The sequence below is a fragment of the Neopsephotus bourkii genome, unplaced genomic scaffold (genome assembly GCF_033783945.1).
Source record: "Neopsephotus bourkii isolate Nb327-2 ecotype Australia unplaced genomic scaffold, CSIRO-AGI_Nbou_v1 NB_1637, whole genome shotgun sequence".
Taxonomy (NCBI): domain Eukaryota; kingdom Metazoa; phylum Chordata; class Aves; order Psittaciformes; family Psittacidae; genus Neopsephotus; species Neopsephotus bourkii.
This window is the reverse complement of record NW_026902112.1, coordinates 3,249,736-3,271,543: the sequence shown is the minus strand read 5'-3', so window position 1 is coordinate 3,271,543 and position 21,808 is coordinate 3,249,736. Positions and strand designations below refer to the sequence as shown.

The following is a 21,808-nucleotide window of genomic DNA, read 5'->3' as shown; positions in this document are numbered from 1 at the left end:
GGTTTTCCCTGGATATTTTCCAAACGCTTATCCAGAGCTTCCCATCCTCACTCTCTCACACAACAATAACTGCTATTCTGTTTTTGCTCAAGATCTGAAAAGCTGCAACAGAGAAATGAGTGGTTTTGGGGTGTCAGGAAGACGGGCACCTCTGCCTGTGCAGGCACCTATTCCTCTGCCGGGGGAAAGGGGATGCGCTTGCCCTGTGCACAAAGCTTTTGGATAGGGAATGGAGCAGGATGTAAGCGCCTGAACTGCTGCTGGCAGGCTGGAAAGAGTTACAACCAGGCTCTGAGGATTTCTGCCTTCCCAACAAGCCGGCTGGGGTGAAGAATGCAAGTGACGCAGCAGCATCCTGCCGGGAGAGAGGGAAAATGTAAAAAAAAGGAAAGGAAAAAGAAAAACAACTAAAGCTCTTTGGATGCAGTTCAGGATGACTACACTTTTACTGTAAGAGTTTAGTAACTCGGAGTCACATAACCCTTCTCTGCCCACTTGGGGCCGGGACATGCAGATTACAAGCTACAAGAAACCTTCACACACACACACACGCCCAGCTGAATCCCCTGTTCAAGGGAGGACAAAAAAACCTTTAACAAATTAAGCTGCGTTTCCCATTTAAGCAGAGACCGATCGCTATTTATTTAACAATTTTAAAGTGTTATTTTAGCCTTCCTGGTTTGTGTGTGTTGAGAGGCTGTTCCTGGGACAGCAGCCAAAGTCGATTAGAACAACCCAGCAGCCAGAGAGGGAGGGAAAAGCAAGGGTGGAGGAGTGGAAGAAGGTGCTGGGACAAGGCTTCACCATGGGGATGGTCACAGGCAGTCCCCAGCCATGGAGCTGGAGGGAGGCAAGTGGAAAACTGAGGACAGTAATGGGGAGAGAGAGCCAGGAGAGCCCAGTCCATCACTGGTGGTTGATGGCAGAGGATCCCTGCTTTCAGCACACTAATGCCTTGCCTCAAGCAAGCATGCCAGGAGACAAGGAAGAGATCAGAGGGCTGGAGCACCTCTCCTGTGAGGAAAAGCTGGGAGTTGGGGTTGTTCAGCCTGGAGAAGATAAGACTCTGGGGAAACCTAGAGCCGCTTTTCAGTTCTTAAAAGGAGCCCATTAGAAAGATGGGGATGCCACTACAACTTGACTGACCATACTGAACTCCTCTGAAGCTCCACTATCAGCAGTCCTGCCACAAGCTTGCCATCGTGCAAACTTCATTTGGTGCTCCTCCTTTTGATGTTATGTGGTATGTAGTAACTGCCTGGTGATTTTACTTCTTCTCAGTGCAAGCTCCAGCCCGTTAGCCTTGAAAAGGCAATTAATAGCAAATTACTTGTTCTCTTCTTCACTTTCTCTGTACCGCTTTTAAGACAAATTACCACACTTCTTTTTCTAAGCAACCTAGATCAACATAAGATTCAGTGCCAGCACTTCACACGTCACAAGCAAGCATAGGAAGCATTTATATATATATGTATATACATATATATGCATGTTATATATATTTATATTTCTTTTCAGAGAAATTTTAGCATTAACTAAATTAGGACTGAAGCCTAGATCTTCCTAGCAAATCTCGTATCTACACCCTCCATGCCAGCGGGCACAGACACTATGCTTTCTGCTGTACAGGGATGCAGCAAGACAAGGGAACCCTGAAAATCACAGGAGAAAGCTTTGCAGCCTACAAAAGAAACCCAAAAAGACCAGGCATATCCAGCAGGTCTGCCTATCTATGATCTTCTTCTTCAAGGCACTTTTATATCCTCCTGTGATTTTAAAACCCAGCACACAGTTTCAGCTTTGATGATACACATCCTCATTATCAACCAACCAACACCAGAATATCCTTTCTTCTTGCAGTAAAACCCCTCTTTTCCCTCCTGTGTACAGCTGGTAGGGCAGAACAGACCATGCATTTAGCATTTAATCATAAGTATCAGTTTGAATCATCTAGGTTTGCACAGCTCCAGAACATTCCCACCGGCTGCAGACACCAACCAAGTAACGTCTCTGTCAGACAGCAGTTGCAGGGTATTTGGTTTAGCATCTGCAGGGGAGGAAATCATTATTTTGCATCACAGCACACAGTGACCAATTTGTGGTCAACCAAACTACTCTCAAGAGCCAAAAACCCAAGTGCAATGTAGTAATGTTGGAAATCTGGATTCAGAGTATCAGGTGTTGGGACACTCGATCTCAGCAGGATTGACAGGGGCAGAAGTCATGCCAAAATCTGGATGCAAGGACTACAGGAATGCAGGGCCAGGAGGGACATCAAACAGCCACCCGGTCCCAAACTGTCTCTTGGCTTGTTTGCCTTCATGATGCTCTCCAAGGCAACACCAGCGCAGCTCTGCCAAGAAGGAAGCAGGACTCGGCTGCAGTTCCCAGGGACAAGCACTGCTCACCCCACCATCCGGGAAGGGCTGCTGTGCTGCTAACAAAGAGTTTTCTAATGCTTTTTGGGCCAGCTCCAGCACCACTCATTATCCTTCACCACCACCAACAGGAGCTGGAACCTATACTTTGAGAAGTGCCAGCCTACCCTGCTGCTACCTGGCATGATGGAGATGATGTTGGTAGACAGAGTCCAGAGAAGAGCTTCCCTGTATGCAACTCCTTTCCGGTCCTGCCCTCAGACATGGAGAGACATCGGGTGCTGCACTCCCCACACCACCCTTCTGAATGTCTTAAATCTGCTACAGTCCCTTCAAGTCTCAACAATACCAGGTGCTCAAACACTTCTCCTCTCCCTGCCCTTATTCCTTCCACTTGGAATCATAGAATGCTTAGGGTTGGAAAGGACCTTAGGATCATCTTGTCCAACCCCTTGCCATGGGCAGGGACACCTCACACTAAACCATGCCACCCAAGGCTCTGTTCAACCTGCCCTTGAACACTGACAGGGATGGAGCATTCACAACTTCCTTGGGCAACCTATTCCAGTGCCTCACCACCCTTACAGTAAAGAACTTCTTCCTTGTATCTAATCTATTCTTCCCTTTTTAATCTTTAATCTGTATCTAATTTAATCTTCCCTTTTTTAAGTTTGAACCTGTTTTAACCCATTACCCCTTGTCCTATCAATACAGTCCCTAATGAAGAGTCCCTCCACAGCATCCTTATAGGCCCCCTTCAGATACTGGAAGGCTGCTATGAGGTCTCCACGCAGCCTTCTCTTCTCCAGGCTGAACAGCCCCAACTTTCTCGGCCTATCTTCATACAGGAGGTGCTCCAGTCCCCTCATCATCCTCATGGCCCTCCTTGGACTTGTTCCAACAGTTCCATGTCCTTTTCATGTTGGGGACACCAGAACTGTACACAATACTCCAACTGAGGTCTTACGAGAGCAGAGTAGAGGAGCAGAATCACCTCCTTTGACCTCCTTCCCCCTCCATGCCATCTGTTGTCTGGGCAAAACTGCATAGCCAGACTTTGAAATAATTCTGGGGACACTTCCCAGCTTTTTCTATGCTAACAGAAGTTCCTTGTCTCACCTCACAGTGTGGACATACAGGTTGTGGCCACACAACTCACCTCATGATGAGCTGCAGTATGCAGTACAGCCAACACCAGGAGAGCAGAGATACCTGGCTCTGAAATTATTGCTGAAGACAGTATCCCATCAAACCATGGCCTGACACCTGTGGGTTGGGTTGTTTTTTTCCCCAGGTTTAACATATGCAAATCTGCCAGCTGTCCCTCAAAAGTAAAGTTTCCCAAACAGAAGCTTCACCTTCCCAAGCTGCCTGCTTCCATATTAAAAACAGAGGGGCTGAAGTGGGTGCTGTATATCAAGCGAGCTTTTATTCGACAACCAAGATTGAATTACTACCTTTGCCATTTTTCTGAGGGCTATTCAAGATGTGCCTTTCTTGTACCAGCATCCGACTGCTGATTCACAGCCACCTTGTGATTCACTGCAGCTCCCAGATCATTTTCTGCAGTTCACCTGCTACTGCTCATTTTGGGTACATGCATCTGATTTCCAAGAGCACTGCTTTGCACTTGTCTTTGTTGGATTTGTTTTTCTTTTCTTGAAACCACCCCTGCAGCTGTCAGAGAAGATGCTATCACCTCAAGTATTTGCAATGCCTCTGGTTGCATTTCACCTTCTTTATCCTTGGCGGTCTACCATCTAATCTGCTATTGACCCTCAAAATGCCTTCCTGATCCACAGTGAACCACTTCTTTTAGCTTCTTAAGTGTCCATTTACGATGATTTCATCTTCAGCCCATTTCCCGAGTTTGTTTATCAAGCTGTTGGGATTTCCTCAAGAACGACTCAAGAGCTTTCAGCACTTTTTCTGGTAATCACTGAAATCCCAGACTTGCTATGAGTTTGCCTAGTAGCTCTGCAAGCCCTCCACCCTCCAGGAGAACTTGCTACACCAGGAGGTAGCAGCACGCTTAGGAGCTGGCAACTCAAACGATGCAAGATCTGCAGTTATTTGATGTTTTCTTACAAGGCAGATCAAGCAGATCATCCATTCCCCATTCAGCACCAGCACCACCGTTTTTCTTCAAGTCTCACCTACCCAGCTGTCTCCCTACTGCTATTTCCCTTGGCTGAGCTAGGACTTTAGGGCTGCAAAAGCTTACAAAGAAAGCTCATGCCTGAAGGGTTAAGGCTTGTTTTTTCATCATCTTTAAATCATAAATATGATTTCCACTTGAAAAGGGAACACTTCATTTAACAGACACGGTGGCTCTGAAGGGTAATGCAGGGCTTTGAAGGGAATTGAAAAAAAAAAAAAGGAAGCAAAGGGAGAAAGCAAAATAACACTTCCAGAAAGTTTTCCGAAGGAAATGAGTAACCACTTGTTATTAAATGATAAATCACAGTCCTCGGGAAATGGCATTGTCTGTGGTCTATTTTTAATGAGAAAACACCCCTGTCACGGGCACAAGGGCTGAACATGCTGATGGAACACGTCTGTGGATAGCGAGAGCATTCTCTGGGAGCCATCATCTCATTCCTGCCATTCCCATCACTTATCAGCAACCAAAATGGCACAGAAAGAAAGTGGCTTATAGAAAAAAAAAATGCATCCAGGACAACAAACAGGGGCTACTGTTTTCCATGGAGGGAGGAGAGGAGGAAACATGGAGAGCAAGCAGAAGAGCCACATCACAAGAGTAGTCTTAGGCTTTGCTTTTGTTTTCCATGTGTGACAGATGCACACGAAGCCACCAGAAAGCAAATCTGTGCTGACCCCAATGTCCCTATAAGGGTTTAGGTGGTATCTCACATGCAGTAGCATCTTCTGTGTCCCTAGGATAGGGACAGGTTGGGCACACAACCACAGTAAACCCCTTGGTGTCTCTTTTCCCTAGGGTGTGCCAACAAGACAGGGCTTTCTGGGGAAGCACCGGGTGCTGCAGCTCCACTGATGCTGAGCACTTCAAAGGTGCAATCAGCCTCATTTTATGCTGACAAATGAGTCCCAGATTCCTGTGGCGAAGTGACTCACTGGCTGGGAACAGGCACATGGTGTCAAGGGAACAGAAGCAAAAGTCAGCAGAGCTAGCTGGAGGCTGAGCTAACAGCCTCAAAACCAAACGAGAGGATCACAAGCTCTCAGACACCCCAGCATCACACAGTAAGCCTCCTTGCACACCAGCGAGGGGGCCATTTTTGGCACCTTGCACCAAGCCCAACCAGCTCCTAATCCCCAACTAAGCACCACCAAGCCCAAGCCATAGGGTTTAGCTGCAGACCCGTGTCTCCAGCATGCTCAAGCCAGCTCTAACCCAGAACCACATCTTCTCCCACCAAACTTTCCAAGCTGCACCAGGAACAAGCAGGAACCTATGACTGACTTGCTGTAATGCAACGTACTGTGCCCAATTTTACTGTGAGGGTGACTGAGCACTGGCTCGGGTTGCCCATGGAGGTTATGGAGTCTCCATCCATGGAGATATTCCAAAGCCATTTGGACACAGTCCTGGGCAACTGGCTGTAGGTAGCCCTGCTTGGGCTGGGAGGTTGGATCAGACAAGCTGCTGAGGTCCTTTCCAGCTTCAACCATCCTGTAATTGCAAAGACATACTGCACTGCAATCCTGCACGCTAAATTAGCTTTCACTGACCTGGTGCAAAAAAAGGCTGCAATTATTCAACTTCTCAACTATTTCTGACATTCCTTCCACAGATGAGGTTGAAGCCTTTCTTTTTTTCTACCCCTTCCCTTTTAACAGGAACGCAACCCCACAGTTTGCAGGAGATTATATAACGTGCACACACACATCCCTCTTCCAAAACAGAGCCTGAAAGTGTTTGTTTGATGACTTTTTTCTTTCCTCCCACCCATAAACCACCACCCTGCTGGTCTCATTCATTGTGCGGCATTTTGCAACGAAGCGTAAAAATGGTATTAATCATAGCCCTGAAAAAACACAAACTTTTTCTCTGAGGTTTGAAGTAACCATTTGGAAGGAAAACTTCCAGGAGCCAGAGCGACTGACAGGGCTGGAGACTAAAGTCCTTCTTTTCAAAGGCCAAGTGTATCCCAATATATCCCTTGGACAGCTGCCCCGAGTCAAAGTTATAATACTTTATTCTTCAGTTCAAGTAGCAAGAAGGAGATCTGGTACAAAATCAGGATAAATACCCAAAGTGAACAGGGAGGTTTAGTGGGCAAATGTGTTGTAAATCTAACAGGAGGCTTGAGCTCTAACTGGAGCTTTGGTGAGGACTGATACCTGAAGCCTCAGCTATCCCTCACTCCAGGATGCTGCAAAACTGACCAGGTAAGGGCACCTATCCTTCTCAGGCAGCACCTGAGCACCCCAGACCAAGCACTAGCATTGACCCGCAGCAGTGTTGCTTCAGCAACAGGCAGGAACACAGAGACTTGCACAGGCTATGCTAAAAAGTAAAAACCATTATCATCTTTATGTTTTTTGGCCAAACACCATCGGAGAAAATTACCTCCTCCATAAATCAAGCTCTTTGTCCACCTCCACAGATTTAGTGCTTCTCATGGACATGAGGAGGGGCTTCTGTCAAAGACAGAGTTGGGAAAGAGCATGAAGCTTTTTCCTACATTAGATGCTTTAACAGAAATTTGCCAAAGGCTTTGGAATCCCTCTGCTTTGGAGGTGAAACATTAATAATTTAAACCCCTCCTTTTAAATTAGGAAGGGCACTAAAAGAAACTATTGAAAGAGAAAAACCATCAAGCTCGCCACCACCTCCAACTCAAACACTGACATTTTCTTTCAAACTCCAGAAGTGGTTTAAGCAGCTGACAAACAAGGATTTTACCTTCTTCTCACCCATCCTCCCCCCACATTTGCGTCTCTGTCATTAATCTTACAGGCAAAGAAGTCGACCACAGGGATAGAGCATACTGAGCCTCCTGGTACAGCCCCAGGATGCTGCAACCAGGGACAGGAGTGATGAGAGCGGTTGCAAAGCATCTCACAGGGCTTGCAAATATTCTGTGTTTATTGTTATACTGGTAGGATAGGATACAATATTATATGATAGGATACAATAGAATATGACAGTTCAGTTTGAAGGGACGTTCAGCCATCATCTAGTCCAACTGCAAGTACTTTGTATTACAAGAGCAAGGGGAGAGAGAAAGAAAATAACCAATGATTGATCTTTTTTCTTCTTTTTGATCAATAAACCCAGACTCTTGTGCATGGTGAAGCTCCCTGCTCATTCAAAGCACGTGTACTTCTGCCCATCTCAGTTACTGATACCATTTCTTATCAGCACGTTTCATTCTTTCCCATTCTTGCAAGAGCTCTGCAAAGTCAAAAAAAAGAATATTATCTTCATATTTTAGAGGCAAAAAAGGCTGACAGGGATAGGTCTACTCCCTATCAAGGCTTTTGCAAGAGCAGGAACAATATGACAGCCCAAGATTTAGCACTGTCTACACAAGCCCTACAGGGACCCCAACTCCTTTGTCAGCAGCCAGCCCGGGTGTGAGCTGCTGTCCTGGTATGAAGGTGGCCAGATAAAAGCACACAGGGACACATCCCCCCCCCCCCTTCCACACAAGACTCCAGATGATCAGTCTGAATTTGCAAAGAAAAACATACAAGGGCCATGGAATATCACTCATTTACCATGGTTCCTCTTGGGCACCCAGCTCAATGCACCAAGAAGACCTTTATATTGATCGCAATCCCCACTGCAGCCATGGAAACACTGGAAGAATGCAACCTCATGTGTCTGCAAAGGATGCTTAAAGACATCGTTTTCTTCAGGAAAAAAACAGGGAGAAATAGCTATTCAAAACTACATGCCAGCCAATCTGGTGACCGGGTGCCATCCTCCGGCAGCTTTTTTAGACAGTCATGAACTCCAAATTTATTTTGTTTCCTGCTCCCAGCAGCTCCTAAACAGTGTGAGCTAAATATTTATAGAAGAGTCAGTGTTTGTTTAAGTTTCAGTCCATACTCACTGAGATCCAGTATGCCTAGATCCCAAAATGACAGCTGATTACAGAAGAGCCTGAAAACATGGCAGAGGAGACCCTGATGCTCACCAGACCTTTCATCTGGACACATTCTTCAGTGGTTGTTTTGAGGCACCTTTCCCAGCTTCTTTCAAAAGAAGAGGAACTACAGGTCCCGCCAGCCAATGTCCATGTTTCATCAGATGCTTTGGAACAGCTCTGTTCAATGCCATGGAGCCCCAGGTTCTGGGGAGCCTCTGTGTGCTCCAGAGCCTGCTCCTCCCCAGCTTGCAGCAAGGTGGATGGACTGCTTCTGGGAACACAACCGAAAACCCTCAGCTGGAACAGCATGCAGCAAAGGAGGGTGCAAACACCTCCGGGTGCCCCAAGGCCATGCTATCAAACAGTGAGACATGGCATGGTGTCACTCTGGCTCAGTAAGTCCTACCCTGACCTGTCCCTTATGTCTCTCCTGGATTCAGCAATAGCTTTTCCAGTTCAACACAGCATCCACTGCAATGGCACAATGAAGTCCTGCCACACCTTACAGAATAACTGAGCATACCCAAATTTTTTGGCTAACTGGACAACCTGTCAGAAGCTGAAAAGACACCTGTATGTGCCAACACACTTCTGCTATAAGCTAGCCAGGTCCAGCAAGTCACACAGCAGAGGATGACAGCACCTTCTTGTGCACGGTGTTACCGAGTGCCAAGAAAAATCTAGACTGCACTTCAGGTGTGGTGATTTTAATTTACTCACCCTATAAAGTCATGTGTGGGCGCAGTTAAACACTCCTGGAGTCTTCAATTTGGGCTATAACTGAGGATTCACCACCACAAAGGTGTACACAAGAGGCGAGGTCATCAAGCAGGCATAATGCTATGCCAGCACATCCCAAAAGAGCACCTCACATGGTAGATGCTCAGTGTCCAGCTTTGCAAGCTCCCAGAGGAACCGCAGGTACAGGGAGTCACCATGCAAGCACACTTCTCAGCATCTTCTGATGACCATCCAAGGCTGGTAATTCCCTTTATTTTTAAGGTTTCACATAAAAGTGCCTGCATGAGGAACTATGCAGGAGGTGCTTATTAACCTCAGATAGGTGACCGGTTGGGATGTCTTTGCATGAGTCCATCTACTTCAAACCCAACACTTGATTTGAACAGCCACTTGGATGAATGCAAGCTGCTGAGGAACTCACTGACAGCTATCACTGTGCTCATCCCATCAAAATACTCTTCATCAGCACTGCAGCAAGGTGGGACTTGGCAAAACTGCTGTGTCCTGGAGTTCTCTGGGGGACAACAGGACCTGTTCTCCCCTGAATAGGATGTTTCATGCATTTCACCCCAATAAAGTAAAAAATGTGGTATCAAGCATGAGAATGACTTGTCATCAGGTGGATCTCAAGGTCAGGTCTGCATGCTGCCATCATTAGGAGTCTCCATAGCAAGCATGAAGGCCCTTGCACGGATGAAGAACCCAACTGCATAAATGGCCATGCCAATGTCATACATGCATGTGCTACACACCCCTCCTCACACATATGCGTACGCACACAGGAAAGCACCTGATTTATGTTTTATGGACGTGCTCATATGTACATGCACATGAATATGCATTAGTACACAGGCCCACCGCAAGCACGCCAATGCTTGACAGCAAGATTAAAGAAGAGACTGCAACATGGGAGACTGGAAACAATGACAAGCACTTTCATCAGGAAAACTCCAATTACCTTGCTCTCATCTCCATGGAGCAAGCAAAGCTACTCATTACAAAGATGCCTTTACAGTGATCTGACTCTTAGAGAAAGAAGGAGAGCTGCCATGGCTTTCCCATATTTTATTTCTCTGGGTCTCAGGGGGAGAGACCTACTATTGGAAGCGCACGCCTTGCCATGCACACCCCACAGCTGGTGGGTCCACGGGAGACAGATGGAACCATGAGGTTGAAGGCATAAGCCTATGACCAAGGAGCCTTTGAAACTGCAGCTGGTCTCTCTACACCGCTAATGCCAGGGGGTTACCTTTGCTGATGCTTCATGGAAGACAGACATAGATGCTTTATGGAAGAAAGCAAAATTTTACTGGGGCACAGAAGAGACACTTTTCCAATTGAATTCATCTGGTCCTAAAAAAGAAAACTGAAGAAAAAAAGAAAGAAGAAATACAGCTTCCCTTTTCCCCCCTTTACATAAATATTGGATCTGAGCGCTTTATGCTCTTAAGAAGTTAAAAATAGGAAATAATATCAAGTCTACGTGCTGCATCTTTTATCAAAGCCTTTTATGAACATCAAAACCAGCTCCTCTGCGCTCTTTTATACTTTCCTGCTGTCACTCACTATTCATAAAAGGGGACTACAGAGATACAAAGGGTAAAGCACTGTCACAGGAGTCAGGGACAAAAACCAGCTTCCCCTCAAAGCTCTGAAATCTAAGAGCAATTTCAAGCTATAATGTCACTTTTAGCACACAAGATGAATAATAGATATTCAAAATATAATAATACTTTCACAAGTAAACAATGCTTTGCAGTGTCAAAGCTTTTCAGCGGCATGTCAAGCCTTTGCAGAAGGATCATTTTAACACCACCGGGAGGCAAACACTGCAAGAATAAACACGTGTTTAACGGAAAGGCAGGGTCTCTCTGGCCAAACTCCATCTGTGTTCTCTAGAGACATACATCCAGATCCCCTCTATAAAAAAGGGAGGCATGGAGATTAACAAGATGAACCAGAAACTCTTTACACATAAACTTAACTTTGACCCTGCCATCTCTCAGAGACCTGCCATAAATCCAAACCTCCTCCCCATCTGTATGATGAACAGGCTTACATTCACCTATATTCAAGAGGTATGAGCATTAATTAACTCCAACATAAAAAACATCCCACATTTGAAAGATGGTAGCTGCTAGAATATTCATGACTCTTACCCAGCATGTTTATATAACTGGATATGAAGCAAATTCCCCATGAAAACTATAGCAGACCTGAGAGCACCATTTAGCTGTTCAGCATCTTTTCCACAGAAGGCAAATTCCATAACTTGCGGTCACCATTATTTTTTCTCCTGCACTGCACATAAGAGCTAGGAATTCGAAGGGAGGAAGTGATAAACCCCTGATAAAAAAAATTCCAGTGAACTGTCAGCATTATCCTAACCAAAAAAGAATTTCCTCCTTAGTCACCCACAGGCCGGGTAAGCCAGCTCCCCCATGAATTACAGAGGAGCGTAGGGAAAAAATGTTTATCTGGGAGACTACTTCTCTTCCTAGTACCTCAGTATTTAATTTTTAATCAGGGCAAAGGTTAAATAAAAACCACCTGATGCTGACGTAAATGCAACCCTGGATAAAACTGCACAGGGACCCCAGCAGAAAGAGCTGCTCCTTCGCAAAAAGCTTAATGAAAACCAAGCGATGATGACAGCAAGGAAGTTGATGGCACTTCAGCATCCCCATAGCCCGCAAGGAGATGGGGCAGCATGGGGGTCCCACCATCACCCACCATCATTCAGCATCCCACTGAATGCCTCCTTTGGCCATGAAAACTGGGGGTTTGATACGGAGATGGACCTCGCAACTGGACAATGGGCAAGGGTCCACCTTCCAGATGCACCAGGGCTAGGATGCATCTGTGCCGCATCCCCCAACTTGCTTATGATAACCTGTAAAATAATATGTAGGATTTTTATTGCAGAGCAGCAGAACACACACTCAGGCCCCTTTTTGCTGCCAGAACTTTGGGTCTCTAATTTGATCTCCTGGCTTTAACACTGCAAAAGGTAAAAAGGAAGTGGTGCAATGATGGTTTCCTGCAAAAGCAAAGAGGGCGAAGCCACAGCATCCCCAAAATACTGCAAGACAAAAACCAGGAGGGCTGGTGGGAGATTGATTCCAAATCAAGAAACACCCTCAGGGCAAAAATACTGCACAAACCAGTATTTTGTGCTTCTGAACTGCTGCAAACATTACAAACCCTTCAGGTCATGTCCACTTAACAGCTCCAGGACAGTGCAAATCCTGCCACCTTCACCACCAGCCCCTCCAAGGGCCTCTCACAACCTTGGGATGCCAGCCAGCTTTGGAGGCTTTACATTTTCATGGCATGAGACAAATTTCACTGCGAGTTCCTCAGTATTAATCCACATAATGCTGCTCAGCAGATGGGAGCCCAAGAAAACAGCTTGTCAACACCTTCAGCTCTGCAGAGCCCCTCAAAGCAATGCAAAGGATTCAGGAGACAAGCAGATACTCTTGCTTTGCTGGCTTTAGCAAGGATACGTCTTGTGATAGTTCACCGCAACCTGAAGCAGCACAGTGATTCAGCAGATAGTTAAATATTTTCTGTGCATAATAAGCTAGCACCTGCAGATGCAGGCACTCAGGGAAAAAACAAAGATCACATATTAAGAAAGATCTTTATTCTGAAAGTAATTACTGGGATGTTTTTGTCAATATAAAGTGCCGAGCAACATTTTTAAGCAATAGAGGACCATTCAACACATGCTAACAGGATTATTCCAGGTCTTTAAAAATATATAATTATTTGTTTACTTACAGAAACAAAAGTATGGTTTTGTGTATCTCCAATTACATTTCCTGCAATTAGGACACAAAGTTTGGACACAAATGGAACCCACTGAGATGCTGTTAGAGAGCACCTGAAAAGAGGGACAGACCCTCTGCAAAAACGCATGCTGCAAAAGAGGCCGAAGGTTTTAGCATAACCTAATGACTGAGATCCACAATGAATTTGCTTTGTTAAGGCTGGCTCTTGCTGCTGTCAGAAGCACAGAAGTCAATGTCCTCTAAAGTACAGTCCTGGGGTAAAAAGCAGCAGGATGAGCACAGGTCCACCAGCATCCCTCACCCTGGTCAGGGTCCCCTCCAATCAACGAGGGTAGAAAGGGACAGGGAAAGAAAGATCAAAGCCAAATTTCAGCATCAGTGGCTTCAGCATTTCCCCCAAGCAGAGAAAGAAGTGAAGTTTCAGTTATAAATAATTTAGAAGTAGAAAATGGACTTTTGGCAGCCAAGACAAGAACCTTCATAAGCACTCACATTTGCTGCCCCCAACCCTTACAAATCCAGCCTGCTGAAGTGGTGAGGCAGGTTGTCTGCAAACTGAAAGCTGAAACTAGTTTCAGCCCCGATTCCAGAGAACTGGGAGTAATTTTAGAAGCAGGAAACCATCAAGCAAGAGACAGCACCTGTAGATTAAATCCTCTTCCTCTGCCAGGCTTCAATACATTTGACTCACGTAACCATAAAGTAAGACTCCCTAAGAAAACCTTCATTGTCAAATTTACTTTATAGCTCTGAGGTTATTTTGCCCCCCCTTAAACCAATAAATACTTGCAATTCCTGTATTTGCTGCCAGCTGGGGAGAGATTTGAAAACTTCTGCAAACCTGCCATTTCAGTGCTTGCCTGTGCTGGGCACTAAAAAATTCCTCTGGGGTGAGAGTGAGAGGGGTTAGTCATGACAAGAACATCCCTGCAATGCGCCAGGGCTGCTTTTCACTGTCATCCAACCATCATTAATACTGACTTAGCCCATCTGTGATTTGTGTAATCAGTTATGTGCTTTCGAAACACACACCCTCACATTACACTCACAAGAAGCCAAACTGAGGCTTTTTGTATTATTTTTTTAATTGGTAACATGCATCTGTCCATAGACCTACCCCCTAAAGGACATTCTGACCCAACACTCTGAACCCTGACTGAAAGGCTTTGCTATTTTATCAGTTAGCATTTTAAATGCTGAAGGAGTTCATCTTTAACTTGCACCCAGGCATGACCTGGCAGCCCCCGCAGCCCAGGTGCTTGTGCTGACCAAGAGGAAAGCCTTTATATCAACATTCCCTTTGACGCTGCCCCAAAGGGGCAATGCAGAACGCAAGACTTGGGGTACATCAACCACAGCTTTTCTCCTTGCTCAGTGCCAGCGCAGGCCCATGCAGCGCAGAGGGCAAGCACCACTGGGGCTGCTCCAGGTTACCCAGGTACTGGGCAGGTTTTGTTGGATCTTCAGGCATCTCTAGAAGCACCAAACAGACTGCACCGCTGGAGCACAGCAACTTAATACCCCATCTTCTTGGGTGACCTTGAGCACTGCTTGTGCTCCAGAGCTGCGCACTCAACATCCATGGAGAAATCTGTATACAACTAGTGATTACAACTCTTGTAGATCTCTAAACATAAGGAAACCCAAGCAACTCCCTTACATCAAATTATAGAGATGCTCTTCCTAAAAGGCTGAGCAACAAGGGCTAGGAGGAGCCCAATAAACACATTTTGCCCATACGCTGCAAGACTTCTAGAAGTGTTCAGGGCTCTAATTAGGTTTTCCTCAGGCTCTAATTAGGATTTTCTTTGACTGCAAGGAGGAAAGCCCAAGCTGATAGCTACATACAGAAGATAAAGCTCATTCCACCACAATGCACTGCTGACAAAGGACCTTTTCACATCTTACAGGAACAAGCAGAGATCTGGTTTGCAAGGTCTTTATCAATTGGCCACAAAAAAAAAAAAGACTTCAGATATGAATGGTGTTTGCTTTCATTGTAGATAAAACACTCACACTGCCAGTGATCCTTCTTTCTCAGGTGCTTTAGAAGTTGCTAGGAGCTAGTTTATAAAACACCAGGAATTTTGGTGATGGGAAAGCTGTTCTGTACTCCCAAGAGAGAAAAACGGGCTGAACAACTTTCCTGATCAACCCACACAGTGGGGCTTGCCCACCTCTGAAAGTTAATTCAGGTTAAGGGAAAGAAAACAACTCTTTGAATGAAGGGTTGAGACCCAAGCAAAGACACAGTCAAATCCTGGATTTTTAGTCACTTCTTAATTTGGTGCACAGATCAGAGGCTCTGAGCAAAGCCCTCGCTGGGGCTGCTCTATGGCAGTACCCACCGGCCTGCTCACACAGGGCCAGCTCCTGCACAGACTGGTCATGCCTTCCCTTTGACTCCACCAGCAGAAGACCCAGCACGGCTGGGAAGACGGTAGGATCCAAGGATGCCCAAAGCGTCCTGGTTTCAGCTATAACAGTTATTTCTCTTCCTAGTACCTGGTGCAGCGCTGTGTTTTGGCTTCAGCCTGAGAACAATGCTGATAACACAGCAATGTTTTACTTGCTGCTGAGCAGTGCTTACCCTGATCAAGGACTTTTTAATCTCATACTCTGCCAGTGAGGAGGGGAAGCCAGGAAGAAGGCAGAGACTGGACACCTGGCCCCAACTAGCCAAAGCAGTATTCCATAAAACACCATGTCATGCTCAGTATATAAACTGGAGGCAGTTGGCTGGGAGAGAACAATCACTGTTCTGGTCAGGCTGGGTATCAGTTAGTGGGTGGTGAGCAACTGTTTTGTGCATCACTTGCGTTTTCTGAGCCTTCATTTCTTCTCTTGTTGTTTCCTGTTATTATCATTATTGCTGGGATTTTATTATCACCATATTTTACTTTATTTTCATTATTAATCTGTTCTTATCTCAACCCCTGGGGTTTACATTCTTTTCATTCTCCTCATCCTGCCCTCAGTCACAGCCTGGGTCTAAACAATGACACCAAGTTATCAGCAAACCCAGCCCCAAGGACATCTCAGTGGGTGACTCCAACTCTGCTGCCCAAACCCACAGTAACATGAGTTGCAAACAGGCATTTTGCAGCAGATATAAACAAGCATGGAGTCTGGCTTGGTGAGCCCAGGTGAACTGCAGCAGCATTTATTTGGGTTTAATAAGTAGTTTTTATATGCTGAAGGACAAAAGGCTAAGGGAGAAGAGAAAACCTGAATACCGCTATACACAATGTTACCAGCTTTCACATGTGGACCCAAGCAAATGAAAATTATTTGTTAGCTTCACCAGAGGTACAAATGGAGTCACTGGAGAAGTCAGGTGCAGAATGCAGGTTTCCTACCTGCCCTTATTTTGGCCATCAGAGAAAGCATCCTGAAGTACAGAAGAGGGATCATGCAGAAGAAATACAATCATTTTTCAGTGCATTTTCTACATTATTTGAGCTGGACTGAAGCATGCCCAGGGAGTAAAGCAAGAAGGTTCAGTGCGGGGGGGAAGTCAAATGCTGAACATCCCAGTCCCAGGAGCTGCCTCTGCAGCAGAGCACAAAGTCCATGCAAGCAATACCAGAGGTTCTCCATCATCCCTGAGAGGTGAGACCTTGCAGATGCTGCTGAGCCTCTAGGCAGTGCTCCTAGAGAAGGTCCTGTCTTGACATATGACCACAGAGAACAGGGGTTGACCATTGACCATTCCCACCAACCTGCCACAACGCTGCTTTTCACCTACCGTGCCCAAATTGCCATGGTTAATTCTAGCCCCTCTTACAGGCACAGTAAGGGCTTGACTTTCCCACTAGTTAAAAGAAAGAACCTTCTGATCCCCAATCCTTGTCTCCCACCTCCATTTGGCCTATGTGTCAGCCAAATTTAAGAGTGAGATGGCTCATTTTGTTTCCCCCCTGACTGCACACACTCTATCTGCCATTTCCTTCCTTTAATCTGATGTGAAATCATGCTTATGAAGCAAGAAGATGAAGCTTTTAATGCCTCACAAGTGCTGACAGGAATGCAGAATAAATGTATGGCCAAGCATTTTCAGTCCCTTCCCTTCAGAACCTCCTCTTTGTACATTAAAAATAAGTAAAGCTAGATTCAAAGAGCTAACTTTTCCTTTACCTTGTAGAAGGAGTGATCTGTTCACCAACACACATGAGCAGTTTCAACCTAAACCGGCACAACTGCCAAAAAAAGGATGATTTTCGCAGCAAATTGATACCCACAGAGACCAACACAATGATCTAATTCTTGTATTAGAGAAAATGGAAAAGCTTGTCACCTGCACAATAACTCACTGTGAATGACTATAAAAATGCAAATTTGGTTGTTATCACTACAGCTATTGAGTTATCCATGTCTATATTGAATAGGAAAAGTTTTAATTTTAAAATTTAAGCCACCCCCTTTTTAATGGGATAAATCATCCTCAAAATGACATTCTTCAGCAGAAATAATGTTAAATTAAGAAGAGGAAAAACAGATTAAATGCTCATGCTGCCTCCTTTGCAAGCAGACACTGAAGTCCAATAAGCTGATCCACACATGGCTGGTGCTGGCTGTTACAAACCCAGTAGGAAGCTGCCCAAGAGAGACTGGGGTGACCCCGGAGAAGGAATAAGGAGCAGAAGGTATGAACACCTCCACCCCCCTCCTAAGATGTAAGGCTCAGGTAGGGCATCAAACCTTCAGAAGAAGGTGACCCTACCATTCTACACAAACTTACATCTCAAACGGGGTCTCTCTCCCAAGAGGAAAAGCCACATTCGGAGCAGGCACCAAGGACTGAACATGAGGAAGAACTTCTTTACTGTGAGGGTGACTGAGCACTGGAACAGGTTAGGTTGCCCAGGGAGATTGTAGAATCTTCTTCCGTGGAGATACTCAACAGCCACCTGGACACAACGCTAAGCAGTGTGCTCTAGGTGACTCTATCTGCACAGGGAGGTTGCACTAGATGATCCCAGGTGGTCCTTTCCAGCCTTAACTATTCTTCAATTCTGTGACTTTGGAAGTTCTTACGTTTAGTAGAAGCTGGTATGGAAACACTATCACAGAATCACAGCATGGTTTGAGCTGGAAGGGACCTCTGAAATCATTTAGTTCCAACCCCCTGCCACAGGCAGGGACACCTTCCACTAGAGCAGGTTGCTTCAAGCACCATCCAACCTGGCCTTGAACACTGCCCCAGGGATGGGGCTGGCACAGCTTCTCTGGGCACCCTGTGCAAGTGCCTCAACACACTCATAGCAAAAAATTTCTTCCTAATGCCTAATCTAAACCTACCCTCTTTCAGTTAAAAACCATTCCTTTTTGTCCTATTCCTACATGCGCTTGTAAAGTCCTTCTCCAGATATTTTGTAGGCCCTTTTAGGTACCGGAAGGATATTATAAGGTCTCCCTCTAGCCCTCAGAGCACAAATTGAGCTTGTAAAGATCAGGAAAGCAGACTCAATAATGAATGAGAAAACCATCTACATACCTGCTGGACATGAGCCCTGCTGCACTGGAAAGGTTCTGGAAGAAGAAAAAAGTATCCTTCTCCTGGGTAAAGCAATGGCTTCATCTTGAGAAAACACACGGGGAGGTATTCCAGTAAGTGACCAGTCTGCTATAATCCTCAGGACAGAGAGGCTTCCTTCCCAAATGACACAAGCTGACCCAGGAAAAAACCGGTAAAAAGATGGTAGGAACTTCCAGATGCTTTTATCCACAACCAATGTTCTCCAGAAGGTTTTGAGCATCCACATATCCTATGATCCTAAAAATCCTTGGGAGCTACAGAAAGGACCATGCTGCCGGGTTCCTCCAAACGTTACTCTGTACCAGTGGGAAGCATGGCGGCCGGGACCTTCAGAGAGAGGAAAGGGACAGGCTGTTACACAACAGCTCTAACCACACTGGACAAGCCTTCACCTAGCCAATAGATCCTTCCAAACCACTCTGTTTTGTTTGTTTTTATCTCAGAGGAAATGAGAGTTTTCCTACCCTCTCCTTTTTTCCCAACCCTTCTAAACCTAACGAGGTTATTTTCTCCACCAAGGAAGAGAAGGATAGAAAGGCCTGCAGCATGGCGGGTCAGCAGGACCATCTGTCCTCCTGATTTCAGAGGAAAATGTCCATTCACATTAGGAGCATCACACTGTCAGGGGTCCATGCCAAGCTCTGGCCCAATCCATCAGTGGGATTCTCCCGTCAACATCTCATAAACAAGCAGCTCTGAAGTACAACAACCCTCTTCGACCTCCCACCAGGCACAGCCACGCTTCCCACCTCTACGTTCAAAGAAAATAAACACATCTCAGCAAAGTGGATTAAAATACCCAGGGAATTAGTCATAAAGATTCGTATTTGATGAATATAAACCCATCGTAATCTGGGGTGGGGTTTTTTGTTTTGGTTTTATTTTAATCTGATTTTACTAATTGTGCTGGGAATAGAGTTGCTGGGACTTTTGCTTGTTATTTTAAGATATGAAAACTGTCGCTCCAACACAGGCAATTGCCAGGCCCGGAAATAGTGCCTAGCAAGCACTGAAAGGAAACTCAAATAACACTTTGCCCAGCATTGCTTTCTAGTTCATGTGTAATGAAAACAGCAGAAAACAACTGAGAGCCAAAAGGGTGGCTTTTTTCTGCTTTGTTTTAGCTTGCAGCCACACAGGAAGGTGATATCATTGTGTAATGTAACCAAGCAAAGGAGTAATGAAAGTGCAAGCAAACAGATCAAACAGCACAGGGTTAAATACAAGGTGTGATAATCATTTGTTTTGCTAATTGTGTCAATAAAGTCCTATCTATCCTCAAACAGTGGAAACGTCATCAGGTATTAACAAAACATCAGATATCAACAAGAAAAGAACTGAACAATTAAATGTACAAAACCCCCATCATTTTTTCCCCAGATGTTCTCTTTAAAGGGTTGATTAGGAGAATCAGGTGTTTATTTTAAGTAAAATTCCACTGACTTTGATCATGTTTAAATCACCTCAAGTACAAAACCTGCTTTGAATCAAAACCCCTTCCTCCCTGGGGAAAACAATAAAATTGCCTTCTCTGCAGTAAAGATGCAGCCTTGCTGCAGCCCAAGCTAACCTGGCTTGTGATGCCACCGATGCAAGTGGACAACACTGTAACCTATGAAAATCTGTTGTCTTTCCAGTGTGGACTGTTGAGTACAAAACCCAGGAGGCAAGTCACTACAAGGCAACTAGAAGTCTGCAGACAAGACTTGCAGATGGAGGTGTAGCTGAGTCTGCTAATCCATGGAAAAAGGCATCTGAATTGCCTTGCCCTTGCTTATATGAAATGAAATATTTCCTAACCTCCCCCCACCATTAAATGAACCGAAGCTGGAGAAGGCCTGACCCAAACCCCTGAGCTGATAAAAACATGTTGGAGGATCTCCCAAAGTAACTCCCATCTCATTAACTACATAGCAAACCTCAGCCACTTTGACATGACACTCAAAATACCTGTTAAACCTTTCTCTTCTGCTAGAACACCTGCCTAAAATCCTTGAGCTAACAGTTTTCTCCATAAACCAACTACCTGTAAAATATGAGCATGCACAGAGAGAAATCACTGTCACCAGAATAATGAGGCTTGCTCCACACAGCCAGCCCCTCAACGTGCTGTGCCCAGCGCAGCAGCCAAGCTTTTTGTCCCAGCTCAACCATGGATGTGTCAATATGTACTTTGCTCAGTTCTCCTGGGAGATAAACCCAACAGTCCTCACCATCCAATGAGCAAAACCATCATCTTATTTTCTTCCTTTTATTTTTCCCCCCATCTCACACACACTACAGCACTCATCATTCCCATCACCTATCTGCCTTCAAGCCCAGCTGGCTGGCAGCAGGACCCAAGGGCTATGGAAGAGCTCAGCTCTTTCACACACTGTATTTTTACATAAACATATGGGCTTTTCTAGTAAAGTTACAAGGGTTGGAACAATGGATAAACCAGTGGCAGACATTAATGTTCATTTTAAGCATCTTCCTTCATGGTAGGGAGGACCCTCAGCACCTTCCACCCTTCAGGTAAAATACCGTCTCAGTGCATCCCAGTTTGGGCTGCAGATGAAGGTCACATTCTTACAATCTGGAAAGGTGCCTGAAAAGTCAACTTTCCAGTTCCTTGGATTCTACCCTTAAAATGCACCAGGTTGCTAAGGCTAAGCACTCTGCCTGTATGAATATCCTACCTTCATCTCCAGCTCACTGTACTCCAGACTCTCAGCAGCTTTCTGCTTCCCCCTCTAATCAGATGGTCTTCCTTGCAGATTGTCTATGAGTATCGCCTAACACCAAGAGTTCAGATCTTGCCCTAACTAACTAACTGAAGGTCACGCAGTAGGTTGGCAGCACAGCTCTGAAGAACATGGAGAATTTGCAAGTCATGGGTCAGCACTTGGAAGACACATTTATCCTGCTCATCCCTTGATGAGGAATGACTCTGTTACTCATACACAACAAGGGTTCAATCTCCCACATGAAGAAACACGATGTGCTGAGCATGCGTCCATCTCCAAGCAAATAAAGCAGCAGCTTCAATACAGAGAGCAGCACTCTGAAGCCACGGCTCCTCTCCAAGGGCAGCAGGAACAAGTCAACATAAGCTGAAGGAAACCAGCAGTGAGCAAAGCATGCACTGCTACAGAGAGCCCCCAAATAATTGATAGCCACCTGAAAAAAATTAAGAGACTTGTTTCTAATTAGTGAAGAAATACAGGGGGAAAGAAAGAAGGAGTTTCACCTGTTAAATGTTGACCATTTAAGGGTCCCAAGTGCAAT

General features: G+C 45.4%; 1 long non-coding RNA gene across 3 annotated transcripts in view; it reads right to left on the bottom strand.

Moving 5' to 3' along the window:
- The window catches only part of LOC133223438 (uncharacterized), a 128,941-nt gene that overhangs the window by 70,939 nt on the left and 36,194 nt on the right, over window positions 1-21,808 (bottom strand). Inside the window, exon 1 of one of the 3 annotated variants that reach the window (XR_009728570.1) lies at window positions 13,159-13,319. The exons of the other annotated variants lie outside the window; for them this stretch is intronic. This is a non-coding gene — a long non-coding RNA (uncharacterized LOC133223438). Of the gene's footprint in view, window positions 1-13,158; window positions 13,320-21,808 lie in introns of those variants that run through there. 3 annotated transcript variants of the gene reach the window in all.